The sequence below is a fragment of the Heliangelus exortis genome, chromosome 6, assembly GCF_036169615.1.
Source record: "Heliangelus exortis chromosome 6, bHelExo1.hap1, whole genome shotgun sequence".
Taxonomy (NCBI): domain Eukaryota; kingdom Metazoa; phylum Chordata; class Aves; order Apodiformes; family Trochilidae; genus Heliangelus; species Heliangelus exortis.
The window spans coordinates 3242133-3266749 of NC_092427.1; the positions used below are offsets into that span (position 1 = coordinate 3242133).

The 24617-nt window shown below is 40.1% G+C and overlaps 1 long non-coding RNA gene across 1 annotated transcript; it reads right to left on the reverse strand.

Annotated features, from left to right (window-relative positions):
• Positions 1–10540: 10540 nt before the first annotated feature.
• On the reverse strand, positions 10541–20941 carry LOC139797362 (uncharacterized). Its single transcript, XR_011726434.1, has 4 exons — positions 19307–20941; positions 17465–17660; positions 12763–12965; positions 10541–10849 (listed from the first exon to the last, which is right to left on the reverse strand). It is a non-coding gene; the product is annotated as an uncharacterized lncRNA (long non-coding RNA).
• Positions 20942–24617: the final 3676 nt, after the last annotated feature.

Sequence of the window (24617 nt, forward strand, 5' to 3'; positions counted from 1 at the left end):
GAAACAGAGGGGTTTTGCTTTGCTATTGGAGTCTTGGAGAGTGGTTTGTCCAACTTAAAGAGTGCTGCTTTCTTTTTTTCTTTTTTTTTTTTTTTTTTCACTAGCCATAGAAAGTATTACAATGATTTACAGAGACACGCCGAAAGTAAATTATGTTGTAAACGCCTGTCCCTTGGGCTGACAAAGAATCACAGGGAAAAAATGCAAAAAGTTTGAAATTCCCAACAGCAAAGGTTGACAGGAAAATATGGTGTTGTTTTTCTGTGAGTAAAAGTAACTTTTATGTTGTGTTTTCCCATGAGAAATTATAAACTTTCAAAGGAATTTTAGTCTCTTGTATGCACACATAAGAGCAATTTATCTCGTACTGCCCCAGTGAAAACACTGTTAAGACTTTAAAGCTGTTAGAACTATGGCTGAACTTCATCTAGGCTGCTACTACTTATTTGTTCTTGCTGCCTCTTCTTGTCAAAACATTTACTCAGCCTTCGAAGAGTTGCAAGTTGGCAACGTGTTAATAATATTAGAATGCATTTGTGTCGGCCATGTGGCTGCAATATTTGAGTAAATTCATCACTTATTTAATGAATAATGAATTCACCAGAGTAGCTATGGAGACGTGGAACCATATGTAGTAAATTAAATGGGAACTTGTCAATGTAGAGTAACAGTGAATGTCACCAAAGGAGTTGTGTCTGGTTTATAGCAGCTGTGATGCACTTACGTCGAGGTGGGTGCAGATGGATTTCTTACTAGGGATAGTACAGCCACATTTTTTTCACACCTAGGTTGCAGCAGTGCTTTCCAACAGGTGTGGGAATAAAGTGAGAGTTGACCCAAGTTTCTCTTCGGGGGATGCAGCAAAGGGGGAAGACTCAGGGTAATCCTGTCTGCAAATTACTTGAAAGCATTTTGAAAAGAAAGGGGAAGAAATGCAAGGTGGTTTATTTGGTTTTTTGGGTTTTTTTTTCCTGGTGGGAAAATGTCACCAAAGAAAGGTGTTTCTCAGCTCAGTTCTCAACTGCCCTGGACCTCCAGACATGAAGGATGTTTTACAAGACAAGTAACAGGGGAAAGCAGGCTTAAATAATAGTAGAAGGTATGTAAGAAACTGGTTAACAGGAAATTCTGAAATAAAAGTGGTGCATAAGTACAAAAAAAACAAGGCCATCTTTCTGCTCAGTTCCACAGGCACAAGCAGCCTCTTGGCCACCATGTCAGAGCTTCCTGATGGAAAAGTCATCCTGGTGGCCTCATTTACAGTGTCCAGTGGTTAGGAGAACATCTAAATGGTGGTGGCTGAAGTCTCTGGATCTCCTTGCCCCTTTCCCACATGCAGCAGAGCATTAATTCCTCCCCCTATGCCTGGGGCTGACACAGCTTCTCCTCCTGAAGAATTCAAACTGGAGTCTCATTTCCAACAAGTATTTTAAAGGATTAAAAAAAAGTTCAATTTCAAGAAAGGAGAAGTGAGCCACAGAGGAATTAAGAATCAGGAGTTATCTTAGGAAAATGGAGACTTAAGTTCAGGGCCATGGTACCAGGATTCCAGTGGTGGTCGTCTCCAGCTCCCATCTCTGATTTTGCAGTATCCATAAACTGTTCAGAGGCTCCAAAGGCAAAATGGGGTAAGAAATCTGATGATAAATGAGACTCTGATTACCTGTGGAAGTGCACAACATCAGCAAGCTTATGGTACTTGGTTATGTATATGAGTAAAGAAGTTTCAGCTACCTGAGAAGCATCTATCCTGGCAGCTGAGGAATGTGAGATCTTCCAATAGAAGCTTCAGCTGGTCAGAGAACTTCACATTTTTGTGCTTAGGTGCTCCTTTAAAGTGGAGATAATCCTATTGTTTATCTAACCAAGGTCTGGTGTGTGTACAGCATCACTGCAATCAGTAAGAATTAAGTAACATCATATACAACAAAACCACTGTACTCCTGATAGGCAAAAGGCAGAAAAGGAGATAATCTTCAGGGAAAAAATAAAAATAAAAAAAAACGGAGAGCTCATTAGATTGCAGCCATCTTTGTTTCAAATATGTTAGAAGACCATGTCCAGAAAAAACTTGGCTTCTTGTAATGGTTTGTGCTAAGAACATCTCCTGAGGTTTCAGAAATATTAAATGCTGTGCAACACCTACAAACATAGAATCATAAACATAGAATTGGCCGGGTTGGAAGGGACCTCAGAGCTCATCAAGTCCAACCCTTGCTCCACTCCCCCCGTGGTTCCCAGCCCATGGCACTGAGTGCCACATCCAGGCTCTTTTGAAATATCTCCAGGGATGGAGAATCCACCCCTTCCCTGGGCAGCCCATTCCAATGGCTGAGCACCCTCTCCAGAAAGAAATTCTTTCTCATGTCCAACCTAAACCTCCCCTGGCACAACTTGAGACCTCTTGTGCCCTCTTGTCTTGCTGAGAGTTGCCTGGGAAAAGAGCCCAACCCCCCCCGGCTCCAACCTCCTTTCAGGGAATTGGAGAGAGTGATGAGGTCTCCCCTGAGCCTCCTCTTCTCCAGCCTCAACACCCCCAGCTCCCTCAGCCTCTCCTCATAGGATCTCTGCTGGATCCCTTCCCCAGCCCAGTTGCCTCCTTTGGACCTGCTCCAGCACCTCAATCTCCTTCCTGAGCTGAGGGGCCCAGAACTGGACACAGGACTCAAGCTGTGGCCTCCCCAGGGCTGAGCACAGGGGCAGAATCCCTTCCCTGGACCTGCTGGCCACGCTGTTCCTGAGCCAGGCCAAGATGCTCCTTACTCCTTGCTCTCAGCAGTGCTGGGTGCTGCCCCCTTATCAGCTGATTGGCCTCACCTGAGAGCACCAGCAGAAGGTGGAGCACCTCTTCCAGCCCTTTATATCCCTGTGGGCAGTGCTGGGTGCTGCCCCCTTATCAGCTGATTGATTGGCCTCACCTGAGGCCCCAGCAGCATGCAGCCGTTCAGGTCAGAGACAGTTCCAGTCACATTCCAGGCATAAGACTCAGCTTTTCAGCAAGTTTTTCTTGAAGAATTCTCTTCTATCACAAAAGTTAATGACAGGCTTCTATCATGATTATAGTATCTACTCACTGCCTCTCTACACGGTGTAACTCAGGGCCCATCTTCCTCAAGCTGTGTCAGTCAATTGAAACTTTTTGAAAGCAGCTCCTCCTAATCCTTCCTAAGATTCATTCTAATGCAGTTTTGGGAATCCGTGTCACACCTACAAAACTTTCCCTTTATTTGTTCAGCTGTGAGTTGTGTTATATCTTGTCATGTCACGTCATGTTGAATAGCATTATTGCCTTCAGAAATGATGGGACAGAGCATGACTTAATGTGTTTTGAGTGATGTGACACAAGCTGACATATGTCATAAAATCATTTTCGCCCATCAAAAAAAGTGACAGATCAAATTCAAACAAAGTTTACCATATACTTTTAGTGGCTACCCAATCAACTAAAAACAAATATTTCAAATTGTGAGCCAAATGTGTGGGAGTGTGACTCATTTTTGGTCAGTCCTTACGTGCCTCGCTTGGTGTTTTACATTTCTGACTCTTCTCTTCACATTGTATTATCCAATTGGTGGGGAGGAAAGTTGCTCAGTGAATTTTTATTGCTCAGTCTGCACTTTTTGTCAGTCCATTACTTCTAAATATGTTCTTCTAGTCCTTTCCACAAACCCTCCCCACTTACCTTCCCTTTCTGGATGCTTTTGAGTTATGGCATGAAAATAACGATGTACAAACTGTCAAGAATGAGGAAATAATTTTATGTAGCTCTCCATCTAAAGAATATCTTTTAGATAAAGGTCTTTTACCCAGAGGGCAGCTGAGCACTGGAGCAAGCTCCCCAGGGCAGTGGTCCCAACACCAAGCCTGCCTGAGTTCAAGAAACACTTGGATGATGCTCTCAGGCACGTGGTGTGATCCTGGGGGTGCCCTACACAGGGACAGGAGTTGGGCTCGATGATCCTGATGAATCCCTTCCAGTTTGGTGGATTTTATGATTAAAAACCATCATATCCTTTTATTTCCACTCTGTGTATCTGCTCATTAAACATTTCTAAGAAGGAACATTAAGATAGGAGGGAGAAAATAATTACTTTTGCCTTGTAAACGAATTGCTGCATCTTCTGACTACACCAATACCAGTGTGGGAATGAGCCCAAAAAAAAGCTTTTCAAGACTGGAGCTGGGACAACTGGCAATGTTCAGGACGTGGTACTGCTGTCTGTAGAGTCAAAGACTGAAGCCATTTCCAAAGGGGAAAGGCAGCACCAGGCAATGAAGGGATGTGAAAGATGCTGTGGGTGCCATCCATCGTTGAGATCACATAAGGGAACCCTGAAATGTCATTAAATCCCCCTCTGCTCTGTTGTCACTACTGTTGGTTGGATGGGAAATTAACACATTTAATTAACTGCCTGACCAAAGCAGCTGTTACCTTATCTAAAACTTTGAACATTGATGCCCAGTGTATTCCACTTGGTGTTCAACTGTGCCAGTGGCATCAGACTGATTCTAGTTGGATACCAAATGGCACAGCATGAGGCCTCTTGCCACCCGTTCAAGATCTCCCTTAAATTCTTCATGGGGCATAATAATGCTCCAGCCCAGAATGCTTAATAATGTTGTTATTCAGGACAGCCAACAAGATACACCACACAGAGCAGAACCTCATCCTGGCCAAACCCAACCCCTTTCTCTCTTTTCTGTTCCTGACATCTGAAAGTGTTCCTGCTGCCTAGACCATGGATCCATTTGGCATGTGATTTCCATCAGAATACTACAAGTGCTATTTTATTTATGTTCTCTTTCTATCATTTATGGCAGATGGTTACTTGCCTTAAATTTTTAAAAAATATATCTTGGCTGCAGAATTTCAAATTAGAAGTAAACTATCCAAGGCAGAGGCAACTTTAAGTTCAGGTATTTTTACAGAGCTGGTTGGGTTTCTTCTTTTTTTTTTTAAATTTTTTTTATTTTAGTGCTCATCCTATGCATGCAAATTTGTCTGCATGCAAGCATCCATATTTATATAGTTTTCTAATGCTTGTAAATATTTTTCTGCTATCAATCTGTGTGTCTATAGGTTTCTACCTTTATCCACTTAAAAGGTAAACCTTTTGTAGAGCTGAAAGAGCTACAAATGATGACAATTTTTGAGCAGCACATCTTGTATACAGTTGAGCTTTTCCTAAATGCAATTCAAGTTATAAACGGAGATTTGGAATACAGCAACCTTTAGACAAGGAGAATTTTCTCTTTTGATATTTCACCTACTAATTACCTTTCCATTCCCCTTCCTGTGCTGTGATAGCCAGCAACATGTTGCTTCTAGAGAGCTTCCACTGTAGAGGAAAGAGCCCAATTTCTCAGCCAGTACAAACTGGCACAGCCCAGGAGAAATAATAATATAATATTATATTGTTATATAATAATATATAAAAATATAATAATAATAATGATGATAATAATGATGACGATAATAATAATAATAATAATAATAATAATAATAATAATAATAATAATAATAATAATATCAATAACAATAACAATAACAATAACAATAATAATATTCCAGGAGAAATATTATTCAGGTTTAATGTGTGTCCATTGAATGATAGGCAACTTGCAAAGAGTATTTTCTTCCATAGGTTTCAAATCATTGCAAGAGAAATAGACCTCAATCCTGCAAACACTTACATGTGTGTAACTACACATATGGGAATAATCCCATTAAATCAATGGGATTACTGGTGTGCATAAAGTTAAGCATGTGTGTAAGTGCTTGCTGGAGCTGGGCCTGGGGGGTGAAAGACAGGGGGCTGGTCTGAGCCATTGGTAGAGTGGGTGTGATGATATTCCAGAATGATCATATTCCAGTTTTGTGGCTTCAGATGCTCCTTTGGAAGTCAAATATTATTTGTTGCCCCCATTGCCATCGAGTCTGGACATTTGAAGAAGTTAGAACCAATCTTTTGTCACAGCAGAGGAGCCACTTCTAAGCAGCTCAACAAAGTACTTACAGCATATAAATTACCTGGCAATTTGGGTGCATGCCCTGCCTGCAGTGTCCTTTCCTATTTGCAAGTTTATGTGAACAAATTTGAATCTACAAGTTGTAAACTGCATCTAGTTGTTATTCATGTGGTTTGTTTTTTTGTTTTTTTTTTTTTGTCAAACTATAAGTATTTGGGTAAAAGAGTAAAAATATGGATAATACAGTGCTCTGCCTGGAAAGTCTAGGAGAGATATATTCCCATTTCTAAAATGGGGAAAAAAATCTACAGGCATCGAGTGTTTTACATTGGGGGGAAAAAAGAAAAAGAAAATAAAAAGAGAGGAAAAAAAAAGAAATAAAAGAGCAATTTTTGCAACCAAATTTCCAACCAGCAGAGTATCAAGGAAATCTCAGACGTTTATTTCCACTGAACTTGGCTGTACCTAATCCTGGGTACCTAGCCCTAGATACATACTCTCAACCAGGATTTAAATACTTCTGCTCTTCACATTGTCCAGAAGCAGATTTTCATAAAAAAGGCAAGGTCTGCACATCAAATTCCCAGCTGTGTATCTGGGTGATGTTAAGAACATCTTCAGCCCCCAGAGATCAAGGACTGATGGCTGAAGCTGGAGAAACTCATCTTGTCCTTGGACCATTTTCATACCTATTGAACTGACAATTTATACCATGGTTTCTCAGATCCTTCTGCTCCAGAGCAGACCCTTGGCAATAATAAGTCTTTAAATAATTGAAAAAAATATTAATATACAAATAATTATTATGAAACAGGGAAACTGTTCATAGATGCATATTTATATATGGCATTTAAACCCTGATACTTCATGTTCTTCTCAGAGCTGTTGAGAGTAACAGAGAAAAGTATGTGACAGTAAAAAGCATAGGGACTATAACAAGCTTGACCTTTACATATTACAGAAATAAAATTGTGTGTGGTCTTCCTCTGATGCCCTACTCAAGATTTTTATTGCAAACACCTTTCTTCAAACATCCATTTAACATGCATCCATCTGTCAAGCCATGTTTTCCCCAGCAGTGTTAATGTGCTTGTGCCCCCTTCCACTTTGGTAGTTCACACCTTTAACTAGGGCTGGAGCCAGAGTGCAATAAACAGCCTTCCATGGGCTGGAGGAGAAGAAAAAAAGGCTCAAAATGTGAGAGACACTTCATCAAAAAAACAAAAGAGCAAGAAGGATGAGTTCGTAGGTTTAGGGCAGGACAGGAGTGGTGGGCTTGAAAAGCTTTCTTGCTAATACCTCTCCTAAGGAAAAAAAAAAAAAAAAAAAAAAGAAGAAAAAAAGATAATTTAAAAAAAATGAGAGAAAAAAAAAAGAAAAATGATGAATAAGAGCTCAAAAGAGAGGACAGAAAGTAATATTCAATGGGGAGGGCACATTTACAGGCTAAAAGAAGCAGCATTTGCCCAGCTGCCAACCAGGTGCTCTGTCTTAGCTTGTTTAAAAAAGACTTCTGGTTGTGTTTAATTAGTTATGAGGGAAGATCCTGCAAGAATGTATCAGTTCAAGCTTTCAGTTTGCCTACAATATTTCACCTCTGCTCAGAAAAGCAGTGTCAGTGGGATACAGAAAACTTGAAAAAAAACCCAGAGTATGAAAGTTCCTGCCTTAATGAAATATTAAAAATGCATCAGGAATACTGTTCTGGCATTAAAAATAAACAATAACATTTCTTCCTAGTTATGGTTCACTTCAATTCTTTAAAAATTAATTATTACCTCTTTAAATATTTGATTAAATTAGATTTGGGTGGGTTATCGCTATCCACATGTTGCTGGGTATAAATTTGCTTTCTTCAGTTCCTGACATGTACAGGCATGTTGTACAGTTGTTTGATTATTAGAAAACTAAATCCTATGACTCTGTTTTGGCAGTTTGCAAAATATATAGTAGTGAATCCTGTCACTTTGAATGGAAATGCAGTATTATGCTAGAAATCTCTAATAAAAGAGAAAAAGTAAAGCAGCAAAATTACATTACATGATACTTGGGACTTTCACATCATATCTTATCATGTTGCAGTATCTCACTCTCTAAAAAGGCCACATTCTTTTTAATAATGGTTAATTAGGATTTGGGGATAATAGCTTAGAAATCATAGGAAATTGCTAGGCATATAAAGTCTATTCTGCTCTCAATGCATCAGGATTTATGAACATAACTACGTAGATAGCAAGGGGAGAATAAACCCTGTAGCATGTCCTAAGAGAGGTAAGACAATTATTTCTCAAACTATTATGATAAAAGTAAATTAGTATGTCCAACCAGATACAGAAGAAACATTGATGGGGGAGTGCAGTGGCTGATACAGTTATAAAACATTAGCTTAAGTGAAACACATGTATTATAAAGGTATTTGATAATGAGAATAATTTTTAGAAGTTCTTTTCTGCCCACAGAAACAGAGACTCAGGGCTGCTGGCTTGCCAGCCCATTTTCCCATCTGACTAAAGAACAGCAAAAGTTTTCTCAGTCTTTTTTTCCTTCTCCCTTTTAGGGTTAAGAGAAAGGCTGGGGGTCCTTGGCCTCTGTACCAGTATTGCTAACAGAAAAAGACTCTGGGGAAGGGTTTGTTTGGGCACTGGGGATGAGGACACATCCCAGCTAGGAGTGAAGCTGAGAGTCACAGCTCAATCTGTGCAGCCCAGTGAGGAGTCAGCAGGAGTTCTGGTCAGCAGGGACCAGAACCAGATTAAAATGTGTGATACAAGAGGTAAAAAATAAATCTATCCTGCATTCTCTAAGCCACAGCCACCTGATTCTTTTTACTTATCAAAGAATTTCATTACTAGTTTGCCTTTAACAAGGAAAAAGAGCCATAGGCTGCGTGGCTGACACAGCTAAGTTGATGTATATTTTTTTGAAAGATCAGCTGAAGTGGCACTTTGTACCTGAAACCAAATACTCTGAGGTTTGTAGAGGGCTTCCAATTTCATCTTTTGCCCAGAGAGAAAAGACTGAATTTGAACCAAATAGGAAACAAGACCATTTAGATTTGGGTGATGTAGCTCTCTCTCCTTTCAAATGCATTGAAAATATCCTACTTGATCCTTGAAAAGCCAACATTAAGGAAAAAAATAAATATACCTATTTAAAAAAAATTAATTCAGCCTTCCCTAAATAATACCACAATGCCAGCATCTGGCTCCTGAACCTGTACATTGGCAGCTTTGGGAGAATAATTGACTTTGTGACAAGATGCTCTGTTCATAGTTCAGATATTGGAGATGAAGCTTCCCCTCTACCCCCTTGTGCTGCACCAGGATGGTGCAAGGAGAGCTTTTTTGTGGGCTTAAATTTGCTGTGCTAATCAACCATTCATCAAGGCTATATGAAACTTTGTGCAAAATTGTAGAAATAATTGTGCAAAACTGCACTGTGCATTTCAAAGGATTTTTTTCTTCCTTGCAGATTTAAAAATGGGACTTTTTAAAGGAAAATATTGCTTGGTTTTTAATCACAGAGGTCAGGGTTTTGCTAATCATATATACATTAAATCTAGAGCACTAAAAATGAGTTTTACATCAGAATAAAAACAGTTCCTTCAGATCCATCCCTAGGACCCCATACTTTTCCTTACTGGAGATTTCAGCCATTTCACATCTGTTTAACTACTAAAATGGGTGGGATTTCTTGACTCATTGTGCATCCTTTCATTCATTAAAATTCCCAAGTAAACCTCAGCTTCCTTCTCCTTGGAAGGAAAGTGTCCATCAGGATCTATATTTTTTTACCACCTAGACTTGACTGTAGGACTCACCTCCCTGCACTGCATCATGCAGCTTTACTTTTAACTTCTTTTTTTTTTTCAGCCTGAGATGCCTAACTTGATGGAAAGATGGATTTATTGGCATGAATTGCTCCCTTTTCTCCAAGCAGCAGAGGCTTCTCAAACTAAAATAGAACTAGAGTGGACTGAAGAGGCTGAACGAGGCATTCATCTCCCCTTTGCTCTGAAGCAGAGACACCCAAATCATCACAGCAAAATCCGGAGGAATATCAAACTGTCTTGTGGAGGATGAGAAAGGAAAATGTCTGGAGAAGCAGCCTGCAGATTGAATTCTCTTCCTGCTTCAGAGCCATCCTGAGGTGCTTCAGCTCAACAGCTATAGACATCACTGAAGCACTCGGAGCAGTAGGGCAGGAAGCTGGGCAAAGGCAATAGTGCAGGAGAAAAAAGAAAAAAAAGTGGTTTTTTTTTTTCCTGCTTGTGTGTGTTAATAATCCCAGCTCCATTTGCATATTTTTGATTTTGCTATTCACTAAAGTTGGGTCCCTGAGGCACTTCTGTAAGGTCAGCTGGGGGGGTGCTGGGAAGTGGCGGGTGAGAGGCAATGGGGAGGGTTGGTCCTTGGCCAAGAAACCTGCTCAAAAGTGGAAATAAACTGTTCCTGTTTGGGAAAAAAGGAGACAAAAAATAAAAAAAAAAAAAAATTAAAAAAGAAACAAAGACGAAAAAAGAAAAAAAAATGAAAAAGAAAAAAAAAAAAAAGGAAAGGGATAAAAAAAAAAAAGCAGCTTTGGATGGGAAAGCTGCTTCCACAGCCAAAAAGAATTATTTAAGTTGGCTAATGTAACATGGCCAGTTGATCCTTTGCCTTTCATAGTTCTACTTGCCTGCTGTCCTCCTCCTTGGGGCTGTCTGAAGAAAGGGAAGGAGCAGACAGATGTTCCTGGCTGTGCTGGTAAGAGATCAGGAGCACATCTGAGCTTCTTGTCTCTCTTCAGAGGCATCCAGCTGGGAATCCTGATTCACAGCTGGGTCACCAGGGTCTTGCCATCAACCTGGGAAGATGATGAATTCTCAAAACATTTGGAACTGTGAAAGGAAGGAAAAAAAAAAAAAAAAAAAGAAGGAGAACAAATTTACATGAAGGAAAGGAACATTTATTCATCCTCTCTGCCACTTCTGTTTATTTTCGTTGTCCTTGGGGAGACAATCTGGTAAGGAGATAGTAGGGACATGGTTACCTTGTCCCCTGAGCCCCTACAGCTCCCAGGGGGACAACTTCCAGCCATTCCTTGTCCATGCTTACTTGAAAGTAGTGGAAAAAAATAAAGACACAGGAGAAAATCTTCTGAGTAAAAGAGCCTTGCTCTTTTACTCAACATTTTCCGCACAAGCCCAACATCCCATCCTGCAAAAAGCTTATGTAGAGGTGGCCAAGAAGGGCCCTGTGGGGCTCTTAGATTCATTTTACAATGATGAAGGAAGAACCAGATCTGCTTAGGTGTTGCTTGTTCACCCAAATCATACTCAAAGTGAAAGATAATGCCTATCAGTAGGTACAGAGGCTCTGCAACTTATCATGGAGTGGTCCTCACAGTGGAATTGAAAGTTCAGAGCATCCTGCTCTACAAATGCCAGCCCTTAAAGGAAAGGAAATGTGTTCCTTAGTTATGGTGATATTAAAACTATTGGTCAGTCATGAAGAATTGGCTTGCCAGTCTGTGGGGGACACTGCAAAGCAGAATTCCCACAGCATCAGGGAAGCAGAAGAAAGTATTAATTAGCTACAAATCACCAAGGGACTACAAGACAATAAACTCAAAGCTTTTCTCCAGCAGCAAGGACTGCACAGACTGGTTGTAACAAGTGCAAGCTGGACCTACCATGGTATAAGGAAAAAGGGATTAAAAGCTAAGAAAGTCAGACTGTAGCTTTGAGGAACACATAAGGATTTGGTGAGAGGTCTACGTGAGGCAGTAGAACAACCAGGGATAAGAAAAAGATGTCAGTTTGCAGTGTCATGTGGCCATAAAGAAAGAAAGGGGAAGTACAAGAGACTGAGCTGGATAAGAGTTACCAAGGCAAGGAAGGGGTTGATGAACAAGAAGGAAGATAAGAGTGTTATCCCTTGTGTGTAAAGGATATTTTTGATTTGGTTCCTGACAGGACAGCAAATAAATGGCACTGTAGGCAAAGTTGTTACATGCCTGATAGTGACTCAGCATACAGCAGCTCCCTGGTTTTTTCATATCCTTCACTCTTACACCATACTTAAAATTATCACATAATTCAGTTTTTATAGGTACGTTTTTATGCCACTGTGTTCATCCCAGAGTAGGAAAATTCTTTTTAATTTAATTTTTTTCTGGCACTGTTGACAAGCAGGCTTCCTCTGATCCACTCAGAAATAAAGAATAAATTACATCCCATCACTGTTGCTGCTATATTCCCTAATAATTGATATATTTCCTTCATTATGGTGGTTTTCCTTTGGACCATTTTCCCCCCAACTCCATGTTCTGCTACCAACAGGTTAGATTCAGGAATAGAAATTTGGGTAGGAGACCAGACCTTAAAGTTAGTTACAGAAGTGCAGAGAAGGAACTACATGAGTCTTCAGACTTTTTTAAAAATACAGAAAAGGGTAAAAAGGTCTAAAGTGTTCCTTTCATGCAATAAATGTGCATGGGTTACCCACCACAGCACTTGAGATTTTCTTGCCTTACCTTTTTCTCAGATGAACTCATCATCCTCACTTAGCTTTTTCCTCTTATTGGCCCTTTCATCCTTTCCAGAAATTCCTTCTCTGCCTTCCTGCAACCAAATCTCATCTCAGCTTCTTCTTGGTCAAGCACAAAACCCATCTGCAACCTCATGTCCCCAAAAATGATGAAAAGAGGGTGATTTTCTTTGAAGGACTGGGATATTTAAGCTTATTTATTGTTACCCAGTTGAATAGGGGAGCTCTTTATAGGCTGTATCTCAGTGCTGTAAGAAATTACCTGGTTTGTTTTATCCCGAATTTTTCTTTCAATGAGCAGTAATAAGAAAGAATTGGAAGTAAGCTCAGAGATCTAACTCTGTGTCTTTTGGAAGTGATCTGACTGTTGGATCAGTGTGTCCCTGGCACATTTGTAGAACAAATTCATATGTCAGCTTCCACAAAGCACTGGTAGGCTCTGAGCTTGCCAGCTCTTCCGTTCTCCTGCGAACGAAACAAAATTCGAACTTTAAGAGTCTGTTCCAAGAGTGAAATTTCAGTGTGCAGATCAGAGACCACCTCTCCAACACTGGTTCTGGTTAATCAAAAGCTTCGTGGCCTCCTTTGCCAGATGTGTTTTGGACACTTGAAACCTTGCAAAAAAACCCAACCAAACAAACAAGCAAAAAAAAAAAAAAAAAAAGCCAAACAAAAAAAAACACCAACACCGAAAACAAAACCAAAAAAAACCCCAAATTCATTTGAAAAAAAAAATCTTTTCAAGGTGCCAGAGATGTTTTGAAAAGTATTGATCCCTGGTGGTTCCCATCATTTAACACACCTTCTGGAGCAGGTAATGTCACCAGACTGCAACACCCACCTGGGCCAAAATTTTGTGCTTGCTGTGTATACACATTGCACGAAATGGAACAGCAAAAATGTTCTCAACAGATTTGCTTGGCTGGCCCCACATTAATTGCTGCTGTGCTGACAGAAACTCCACAAGAAACAGTCTCAACACTGGTTTTCTTTTAATCAAGCTCCTAACTTGTATCCTGTGCAAGGCTTCAGCTCTTGAGTGATTTGGAAAGGCTGCCCCATCCTTAGAGGGCTGATACATGATATTCTACAGAGTATGATAAGTAATATTTTTAAAACTCAAATAAACTCTCTGAGTGGTGGGGTTTTTTCCTGGGAAGTTTTACTACATTTATGACAATTTAAATTTGCCTCTGGAGAGCCAAACCATGAAGATGCAGAATAGAATAGGACCAAATAGACAAGAGACCACTTGTGTTCTGAATGGAAAGACATAGCCTGATACTTGCCCTGTGTTTGAATGACCAAAAATTACCTTAATAAATTACCAAATAGGCTTATTACAAACTTATGCTTCTTTTCCACACACCTACAGCAAAAAAAAATGTTCTTATTTGAATGCATGAAAACCAGGTGACAACATATTTGAATTCTGTATAAAATAATGAGCTGTACTTTCATTTGAGATGTGTCAAAATAAAATACCACTGGGAGAAAGTGTGGCTTACTGAATCCTTTATAATAGGCAACATAACCAGCAATGTGTGAAAGCAGAGAAATTCAAAACTGCAAGACTAAGAATCACCTTTAAAAGGGGTTAGAGTGGGATAGCTTTGAATTCTTTCTGATTCTTCCTGTTAGGATAGGTCAGGGGGAAGAGAACCTTCAAAACAATTTTGATGTCCATTAGGGAAAAAGTTGTCCATGGCAAATATTGGCATTTTGGGCAATGCAATGAGATGAAATGAGATAACCAGCTGGGTTTTGGGGTTGTTTGTTTGGTTTTTTTTTAAACTTTTTACAAAAAAAAAAAAAAGCTGATTTTGCATGGGGGAAAAAAAAAATAGGGTTTCTTGTACATGAACATGTAAACCAAGGATGAATGAAACACAGCCATGGTTCACTTCTCTTCCTCTGGGAGGTGTATGACTATTGAATGCCCCACTAGGAAAAGAAACAAACAAACAAAAAAACACCCACCCAAAACCACCAACAACAAAAAAAAACCCCAAAACCAACCCCCAAAACAAACAAAAAACCAAACAAAAAACCCAGAAAACCAACCAACCAACCAAAAAAACCCCAAGCAAAACAAAAAACCCCAGCCAAACAGGAAAAAACCCAACAAAGGACAAAAAAACACTACAAAAGAAACTGTGGATGGAAAGTGAACCTCAGGAGTTGCATCTCTACCTCCTGCCTGCAGGAGGGACATAGGTGAACACAGCCTGTTCTTTGGGAGACCATCAGTAAAAACTTCCTTCTCCTCCCAGTCTGAGTCTGGATTTACAGCAAAAGCTTCAGACAACGTTTTGGGTTTTGCCCTGAGCATTCCCACACCTGTAGCAGGCTCTGCCTTGAACTCACATCACCCCTGGACCCTTGGTAATAACCCCAGGTGCAAAGCAGCTGAGTATTTACACCCAATTGATCCCTGCAATAGCTCTCAGCATTCATCCAAGCACAAACCTGGTTAGAAACAATAAATCCCAGAATGTCAGGGGTTGGAAGGGATCTCTAGAGATCATCCAGTCCAACCCCCCCATGCCAAAGCTGGATCACTTCAGGCAGGAAAACACCCAGGTGGGGTTTGAAAGTCTCCAGAAGAGACTCCACAACCTCTGAGCAGCCTGTGCCAGGGCTCCCTCACCCTCATAGGGAATTTTCTTCTGATGTTGAGGTGGAACTTCCTATTATCTAACTTATACCCATTATTCCTCCTCCTATTACTGGGCACCACTGAAAAGAGACTGACCTCTTCGTATTGACACCCACCCCTCAGGTATTTATGGGCATTAATCAGATCCCCTCTCAGCCTTCTCCAGGCTGAACATTTTAGGTCAGCATTTAGGCTCTATACATTAAAAGCTGCCTGTATTCTAGCTTTGACTCCTCACCTCCCACTTCAACCAATTGCACACCAATAATCCCATGGGCATCAGCAAAGAGAGCAGGGGACAAAGAATTGTCCTGCAGTGTGCACCACCCCTCCCTTTCCCATCTCAGCTCCCCTTCCATCCCTTTCCAGCTGTGCCCATCCCTCCCTGTAGGGTCTGGATCAGACCCCCTCCCCACCATCCCAGCACTGACCTGCAGAGCATCATTCACCTTCCTCAGCCACCCCATCCCATCCCATCCCATCCCATCCCATGCCACCCCACCCCACCCCATCCCATCCCATCCCACCATGAAACTCACCAGTGACTTCTCCCACTCTGCTGCCCTTCTCTGTGCAACACAGGCTCTCTCCAAACTCAGACTCCAATGGGTGACAGATGTTTTTTTTTTTAATTTATTATTCTTTTTCAGTTTTTTTTTATTACCACCTCATTTTGTCAGCAGGATAAAAAATCAGTGATTTAAAGGAGTCTCTGTTTTGTACCCCTGCCTAAGATTTGGAGTCTAAATAATCACCATATGTGACAGGGGTAGACAGATTTTGTGGCCTTTTATCTATCTATCTATGTATCTATCTATCTATCTATCTATCTATCTATCTATCTATTTATCTATCTATCTATTTACCTACCTCTATTTTAAATAGCTGAATTAATTCCCAATGAGGCCTGGGGACAGACAGCTGCTTCTCTTCTTTCACCCAGGATTACTGCTCTCCAAAATTCACCCTCTCCCAGTCAGCACCCAAGTTGGGCTCATTTTTGAATCCTTGTTCATATTCAGGGGCAGCATTGCAAAAAAAAAAAAAAAAAAAAAAAAAAAAGAAAAAACCCCAAACCAAAACAATAAAACAAAAAAAAAGGTTTGACATTTGAAAGGTTTTGCTGACTTATTTTGCCATGGAATAAGAAAGACTTCAAAGCTCCCATCTTCATTTGGAGAGTTGGGAAGGAAGAATATTTGCAAAGGAGACATTTGACAGGAAAATCAGTATTAGCCTGTAGGGCAGTAGTGGAGCCAGATAAATCCTGTGCTGGCTCTTCAGGCTGAAACCTCACAAAAATAGTTTTAAGGAAAGAAGCCCTGAAGTGCTTATTTACCCTGCCCCACATGACAAGCAGTGGTGGAAAAAAACCATAACAGCAGGAAAGAAGGGGAGCAAAAGACTAAATCAAATACTTTTCCTTACAAATAACTTGCATTTTTCAACCTACTCATCCTAAAAAATAATAAAAGATGCCTGTTCCACCCAGGCTGCACATGATCCCTTATCCCTTGGCCTAAGTACCCCAAAAACTATATCCACAGCCATGAAAATTAAAGAGATCCTCTGGCTGACAGACACAGGAGGTGTGTGATGTGCAATAAGCACAGTTCAGCAGAGGAGTCAGGGAACACAATGTCTAAAAAGTCAAGCTAAAAATCCTACCTGAGATTTGAAAGTAAAAGAGGTTGCTTGGCAAGGTCTAAATCTCTGTCTTTTTTTCTGTCACTCTTTCTGTCTCTGTTCCTCTTTTTCTCTCTCTTTTTTCCACAGGACACCCAAGCACGTCACCTCGCACACCTAAAACGTGTCTCAATTTGTGTTTGCTCTGCTTTTTTTTATTGCCACATTTGAAAATTAATAATTCAATGTTCTAATATTAGCTGTCATCTTAGCTGTGATAACATTAATAATTCATCAAACTGATATCAAACAAATGGCACCTTTTTATGCTGGATGAGAAATATGCTTTGCTACATCGGCGGAGCTAAATTTGGTGAAATTCTCCACTTTATTTCAAATGAAATCATATTTTACCAATTAGTCTGTCATTTTATCATCTTCATCCACTTTAAAATTCTCTTGAAGGAAAGCTCTTGCATGGCCACCTAGGTTTTATTTTTTTTCCCAATGTATTTTTTTATCCTAGTCAACCACAAGGCAAGAACAGTGGGGTTTATTTTGGTTTTTTTTTTTTTTTTTTTTCGTTTTTCCTGAAAAGGCAAGAAACATTCAATCATTTTTATGCCCTTTCCTTCTGATCATGCACTCCCTGCCTTTCCAGGGAAAGTATCCATCATACCTGCAGTGCTTTGGCCAAATTCCAGTTTGGGTAATTACATTCAGGCTGCTTAAACTCTTCCTGGAGTTCCATTTGGAGAAGGAATTCTCTGCTCCCTGCCCTGAGTGGCTTGGGTTGGGTTTTGTGGGTTGTTAATCAGGTGCTGGGCTCCTCTCAGCAGGAACTGGCTGGGATCCAGAGGTAGGTGAAGGGATTTCTGAGTGTGGAAAGAGAGAGAGAAGCTTGTGGTAAATTTGCAAAGCATTTGGAGAGCCCTGGGGGTGAGAGATGCTGGGGAAAGGTGGGGTCTGAGGGGTTATCTGGGATGTAAAGGCAGCCAGGGTGTGCTCAGAGGATGGGGGGAGAGGAGGAAGAAAAAAGAAATTAAAAAAAAAGAAAAAGAAAATAGGAAAAAGAAGAAAAGCAAAAGGAAAATGAAAAGAAAAAAGAAAAGGAAAAAGAAAAGGAAAAGGAAAAGAAAAAGAAAAAGAAAAGGAAAAGGAAAAAGAAGAAAAGGAAAAGGAAAAGGAAAAGGAAAAGGAAAAAGAAAAAAAGAAAAAGAAGAAGAAGAAAAAAAAAAAAAGAAAAAGAAAAAGAAAAAGAAGAAGAAAAAGAAAAAGGAAAAGAAAAAAAGAAAGAGAAAAAGAAGAAAAAGAAAAAAATAAAGGAAAGGAAAGGAAAAGGAGAAGAAGAAGAAAAAGAAAGGGAAGAGGGGGAGAGAAAAACCCAGGATAAAGAAACAGAAGGAGAAAAAGTAGGCAAAGAAAAGTAAAAGAAAAAGGGGGAAAAGGGAAGCGGAAATAAAAAGGGAAAATAGGAGGAAAAACAGAAAAAAGGGGAAAAAATAAGAAAGGTAAAGAGCAATGGAAGAAGAAAAGGGGAAGAATAAAAAAGGGAAAATAGGGAAAAAGAAAACAGAAAGAAGAGAGGAAAAAAGGGAAGAAAGACAAAAGAATAAAAAAGGAAGAACAAAATAAGGAAAAAAGTAAAAAGAGAAAGGTCTCTTGCAAATGTTACACATATATCCTGATGCATATTTGGAATTCCCTTTGCCAGAGCATGTCTTCCCCAAAGGGTAGATTCAGAGCTTAAAAGGTGCTCAGGAAAACGTCCTCCAAAGAGGAAATGTGTCAGGAGGGAGTGGGGACAGACTGGAGGGGAATGGAGCAGTGTGGGGCTCAGAGCCCTCTCCTCTGCCACCCTCCTGTGGGGACAAGGACAAGGGGGACAAGGGAGGAACAAGTGCTCATACCACCAGCCTGAGACAGCTTTCCCCATCTCCTAGAGATGAAGATCTGCCCCGTCCTCACCTGTGCTCTGCCCTAGTGCTCTTCCAAACTGAGGATGAGCTGCAATGTCCCAACAGGACCAGATGGTACCAACTCAGCACTGGCCAGCTCAGCCATGGGGCCACCAAACTCCAGAAGACCATCCAGCAGCTCTTGACAGCTCAGCCATGGGCAGAAGGGTGGTTCTGAGCTCCAGGCATCCATCCAAACAAGTGATGTGGTGACACATGGAACTGGCAGACAGTACCATCCAGCTGCAGGAACGCTGATGCCACATGCTGCCAGGCTGCATCAGGCACAACAGCAAACCTGCTACAGTGTCTGAGACCCAACATACCCTAACATGCTCCATCCCACTTGCTGCAATTAAAAAAAAAAACTCCCAAGGTCTCTTTTTCTAAAAGAGCTGGTGCTAAAAGTGCTGGTGCCACATCTTCCTGGGAGTCCAGCTCCACATTCTTCCATCCTTTCTTCATATTTGCATTAAAATACTACACCTATGCTTCAGTCCTCATCCCACCTCCAGAACCACCTCCCACTGCCCAAGACAGAGCACCCAGGACCAGCTTCTCACCTCATTTTTCTTCTCTTTTTCTTTTGCTGTTCCTCAGCTACTCTATGAAAAGCCAGTTGGGTGATGGGGGGATTGTGATCCCTGTAACTTAAGCATCCTTAAAGGGACAGACAGACTTTCTAAGGACAATCCAAAAGGTTGAGTTCCGTGGGGAAATTTCAAATTGACAGATTTTCTGAATGGCTCTCTCTCAACCTTGCTGCATATAATATATGCATTTATTGAGCTTAATTTTTGGTTAGTATCAAAATTTAACGATCTGCAAGATAAATATTGACCTGACCTCACTTTCTCTCAGTCTATATTTACCTCTTGAGTCAATAAGTCCAGAAACTGATCTGACAGGAGTCAATAACGGTTTAAAATTCTCAAAATAGCAGCTTTGCTCTGAGGTTCCAATCCTTTATTTTAAAACTACTGCCTCCAACACATAAAAAGCTTCAGGAGAACTTAACACTTTACTGCACAAAGCCACGGGGGAAACACGCAAATGCCAGGAGACTTTGATGGGACTCCAGGCCAACTCTGCCATTTCAGCACTGCCCAAGCTGTACTGGAAATATTTTTAATAGTGACCTAGTGCAGTCACCATCTTTTGCCCTGTGTCTCCTGAAAACATTGAGCTCATTTCCAGAGGTTATGCCTGCATCTCACTGATTGGATTTGTCAGACCTAAATCGTCTTCAGCCTTGGGAAAATGCAAAGCTTGCTACTGGGTAAGGGTTGTCACCATGAGAGTGCCCTCCCTGCCTTCATTCCTCTGCTTAGTGAGGTGGTAATTAACCCAGCAAGATTTTTAGTGTCAGATGTGATCATGTTCTTTCCCTTTCCCTTCCTTTGTGGTGGGCAAATCTCCCTTGGAGACTTCATCCTTATTTTTGTGGTGGTGGCCTTATAGTAAAGGTCCTTCTTGATTCAGAAGCTCCTCTTCCAACTCTTGGACATCCTTATGGAGAACCTTCAGCAGGAGGTAGTTTGAGAGCTCCTGTTGCCTGATCCTAGTGCTACTGTAACACCTGAGAAAATACCTGAAAACCTTGAGAAAAGGCTGTAATGGGATGGAAGGAAAACAATGATGCTGTCAAGTATTGCCCTGTCCCCTAGAGACTGGCTGCCCTTCCATAAATACAGGGGACAGATGAAAATTAAGACAAAAATAGACAAGACAAAGACATTGGGGATCACCCCAAGAAAGCCTTTTAAAATAAAACTTTTCTCTCACTGCTAAAAGGAAGGAGGGGCTGTTTTGTTTTTTGGGTTTTTTTCCAAGGGTAGAATAAAAAATGTGCTATCAGTCATTTTCTTTTAAATATTTTTCATTTGGGGGCTTTTTTTGTCATGGGGCTGTTTTGGTTTTGGGCTCTTTTTTTCTTTTTACTGTAGGTAGGTTTTAGAGAACACGGTGTACAAGACCCTAGAGTTGTATTAAACCAGTCTGATGCTGATCCCTGTTCTTAGCTGCATATTTTAGAAAGAGGGTGAAGCATGAAATGAAGCATGTAATATACTTAAGAGCACATAGGTGCAATTGAATGGGAAGGAAAACAACTATTTTTCATTCTCTCTGTGTTAATATCACACAGCAAGAGCTACCAATGTTTGTTGGAAAACAGCTTTCCAAACTGAAGGGGAAAAAAAAAAGGAAGATGAAAACTATCATATTCCCATTTCCATGGGTGCAAAAACCCGTGTTGAAAGTGGGAAAAGCAAAAAAATCCTACAGCCAGAATCAAAAGCAGCCACTCCAGAATATTTAACAAGCCAGGAATCATTACAGGAATAGCATGAGATGTTGTTTCCAGTCCCCAGCTACTGGGAACTCAAATGAAGGTTTCTCCTGGTCATTCATCCCAAAGCCTTTCCATCTTGCTGTTTGATGTAATTAAACACAGGGATTCAGGGTGAGTTCCCTCGTCCTTGAGCAAAAGCTTCAGTCTTGGGCCATGCAAATAATTCATCAAATCAGCCAGAGAGGGAGCCCGACTGGAAAGAGGGAAAGGGAAAAGGAAGAGGCAAAGCTGAGGATGCTGAGAAGGCTGAGCTGGGTCTCATCCTTCCTTCCCCAGCCTCACTGCTGCTGCTGGAGTTGGGCAATCCCCTTGCAAAAGAGGAATGATCTTTTGTAGTTGCCAGCTAAGATGAGGAATCCTTTCCTAGAACTGAAAATAAATAAATAAATAGCTGGGTAAAGAAACAGATAAATAAAATAAAAATAATAAAATAAAATAAAATAAAATAATATAAAATATCTCTGGTCTAAGTGGGTAGATTTCTATGAAAAGAAATCCTGATTTCAGCAATCTGTACTCTCCCGATGCAAAAAAAGAAAACAACCCCAAAAAATCCCCAACACACACCACCAACAAAAAAACCAACAAACTAAAACCAAACAAAAAAAATCCAAAAAACTCAAAAAATCCTTTTGCTGAATACTTTCCAGCCAGCCTCTGTGATTTTAATTAAATAGCAAAGGCCGTGTGTCGAAATTCACAGGCTCTGTCCCCATTTGATTGTGGGTGTTGAAAAATAACTGAAAAAAGAAAAAAAAAAAAAAAGAGAAGGAAAAAAGTTTACTCTTTACTCAGCAACTGAACAGATTTTGTAGTTGGGAGGAATACTCACAGAGATTTTCTTGACTGAGATCATCAGAGCCCAGAGCTGTAGCAGTTGTGCAACTGAGAAATGCAGTCAGGCTTATTTCACAAAAAAATTATTTACTCTTTAAACAATTAATTCACACCTATAAAAAAAAAAGAAGAAAAAAAAAAGAAAAAAGGTTTAGAGAAAGTCTTTATCTCCCCTGATATCTTCAAGATGATTATCTGAGCAGAGGCCTGATTTTCTCCAGCAGCCAAAGGCTCATCTGAGGTCCTTTAATTCAATAGGTCCTCAAATTGTGCCTTTGCATCCTCATAGCCTGATACTTGCAGGGGGGGGGGGGAAAGAAGATGATTTTCATTTTCTGTGCTCTAACTTTCTAATAAACAATAAGCAGATCCCAGCCTCCCTCTTTTGTGCGAGTGAAAGTAAGCAGGTTTTTTATTATTATTATTATTTTTTTAATACTACAAAAAGGGACAATATGCTAAAAATATGCAGCGAACAAATATCATCTGTACAGACTGGAAGAGAACCTTCATAAATTAACCTTATTAGTGCATTACTGTAAGCGAATGCCAAAAAAGCTCCTAATTTGCATTAAGATAGATTTTTCAGGTTGGCTGCATGATTTAATTAAAGAAAAGATTAAGAATCATTAAACAAGCTGCTCTACCTTGCAATAACAGAATTCATATCTGATTCAGGTTAACGAAAACACAGATGGTGATTCAGTAACTGTTGAGTTGCTGTAACAGAATGAAAATGATCCCATTAGTTCCCTGGAAATGTGAGGGAATTTGAAAATTAGCATGCAGATCCATTGTATGGTGCTAGACAGCTTGGTCTGCTTGGATCATCACTGATTACTCTTTGTTTGGGTTGGCAACACTGAACTTAATAAATGAAAAAATGTTCCAGTATACCACAGTTGGAAACTGTTCAAGGTTGAAATAGGTGTGCAGACTTTCAAGAAGAGAGAGTTAAGTAAACAAATGTCAATCAATTTGGGGCTGGCACTGTTGGGTTTTTTTTTCCTTTTTTTTTTTTTTTTCCTTTTTTCTACCAGAATGCCTGTTCTTGAGAAGCAAGTGTCATCAAAATTGAAATCCTTTGCTTGATACATATGTTCCTGTGGTCTTTATTATTATAAAGGTATTTTAAATGCATTTCACTCATTTCCAAAGGAACCTCTACAGTGTTTTGATACTGGAAGTGAAGAAATGATCCTAGGGAAAGGGATCAGGTTATCTATGTCATTGACAAAGAAATCGACCTTGCTGGAAAAAAAAAAAAAAAGAAAAAAAAGAAAAAAAAAAAAAAGAAAGAAAAGAAAAAGGTGACAACACAAGGAGATGTAAAAATACAGGTAAAACCACCTTAAAATATTCCTCTGGATTCAGCAGGCACATCACTTGAGCACTGTCACCCAGCTGGGAGCACAGAGCCCAGGCAAGTGCAGCAGGAGTTTGGTTCAGAGCCTGAAATTATTGTTCAGAGCCTGAAATTTTTATTCAGAGCCTGAAATTTTCAAGGCACCCTCCCAGAGGTAACTGGATGATCCAGTTCCCAAATGGAGCGATCCAGTTTCCAACACCTGAATCACAGCAACCTCAGGGTTTTGATGATTTCCTTGCACGTGCTAAAATCAACACCAAGTTTTGGGGTTTTTTTGCTGCCTGAACAGTTGAGGCAGCAGAACAGGGAGGTGTCTTCTCCTTCTGAGAGGTTATTTTGCCTTTTCCTTCTGATTTCTTCATTTTACTGCAAGTGACTCCGAGGCCGAAAGGTTGAGTGTAGGGTGTTACAAAAAAAAGGAGGTTGTAACACTCGGACTTTTAGGTTAAAATGTTCTTTTCTTATCACGTGTTAAGATCTTTCAGAAATGATGTAATGCACCAGGGACTGTGGTGCTACATTTGCAAACCACCTTTTTTTTAATCATTAATTGACATCATATAATAATGTCCAGCTCACTACTCCCAAAGTGACGGTAATTAATCTTGTGGAAAAAAAAAAAATGACATTTTTAGCTTTTAGCATAGAAAGGTCATAAACAGGTTGTCTTTGGTTTGACTGGATTTTAACCATCTGATCAAACTTTCTTTTTCTTTTAACATTTCTTTAACCTTACCTTGTTTTTTTTAACACTTACATATTTAAAGATTGTGTATAAGAGAGAAAGCCTCAGCAAGTTGGCAGCATTTAAAAGCACACATGTTATTACAAACAAGTGTGTCTTAGTTACAAATGAAACCTTTGCTGTTCTTCCATGACCAGCACTTTTTTTTTATGGCTTTAGAAACTATTTGGTACTTGATGAGTGATGGTACTGAAAAACATTGATTTTTTTTTTTTTTCACTCATTATTATTCTCTCTTTTTTGAGCCCTGGTATGATCTCAAACAAGGTAAACCAGAGGGGGGAAAAAAAATATCATTAAATATTTTTTCAGTACTCCAGCTTGTCATATACTGGCTGAGCATCCTGCCTATGTACTCATCACACTGCTCACAGTTTGCACATAATTGCAACTCCATCTCCTTCCTTGGCTCTTGGAGGAAGAATGTAAAGGACTGTGAATTGTACACAGAGTCTTCCCTGGGAAATTGTACAACCAAGGAAGATGTTAAGGGGTTATGCTGTGCATGCCAACGTGGAGTGTTAGTTGGAAAGGATTGGATTACTGACTGAAGAGAATAAATCAGGATAT